The following is a 1,012-nucleotide window of genomic DNA, read 5'->3' on the forward strand; positions in this document are numbered from 1 at the left end:
ATTAGTTTTATGTGTTATCACTTTATTTTTTAATATGCCTACAAGAAATTACAAACTATATACATGACTCCTGTTTTGTCTTTATTGGACAATACTGTTGCATATCCTTTGTTTTTAAGGAAACCACCAAATGTTAAAGATCCATCCAGAGCGAAGATTTTTGATGACCCCATAGGAATATTCTTCTTACTAAATCTGAACCCTCAGAATATTATGTGTAGCCCTAAGATGATTTCAACTAGACTCTCAAGAAGAAGCCATGTAACTAGATTCTCCACTATACAGACTTCAGGAGAGCAGTTTAGAAGATTATGTGGGAGTTAAAATATATGCATATATTCCATTATATATTAACAAGATAGCTCAGAGATGACTCCCACACACCATCAGAATATTGCCTCAGATATTTTTTCACCAGTAAAGTAATTCTGAATAAAGGAAGGAAAAAAAGAAGCTAGCAGTAGTAGACTGAATGCCATGTAGTCTAGTCAAATGACATGGATTGTTTTACAGCATATGAAATTTTCAAACGTGTTCTTTAAAACAGTCTTACAGAAAGTTTTGTTTCATTTGGTCAGTGAAAGAAGTCCATTCCTTCTTATTGGGATTTTTATGATTGATTGTTTTCATACTTGAAACAATTTGATAAACATTTATTACATTATGTTTTGTGCCAACTTAGCTGAGCAAATTTCATTTCTAGCCTTCAGGAACTTCACAGTCTAATAGAAGAGATTAATGCACAAGGCAATAAAATAGTGGTAAAAGTTCAAGAATCAAATTATATCTCAGGTACAAATGTAATATAAGTTTTTTCTATGAGGAAGTACATCAGTTATTACCTATAGCACATCATCTAATTTTACTCAAAAAAATATAGGTGATTAGATGCAGTCTGGAAAACACTTATTCACATTTCAAGACTGTCTTATATGATGTAAGTGGCGTTTCCCCATAATTTAAATTATATTTTCTTAGGGCCAGCAAGATAGCTCAGTGGACTAAGTGCCTG

This window comes from Octodon degus, unplaced genomic scaffold, assembly GCF_000260255.1.
Source record: "Octodon degus isolate 3935 unplaced genomic scaffold, OctDeg1.0 scaffold00128, whole genome shotgun sequence".
In the NCBI taxonomy this organism is placed as follows: domain Eukaryota; kingdom Metazoa; phylum Chordata; class Mammalia; order Rodentia; family Octodontidae; genus Octodon; species Octodon degus.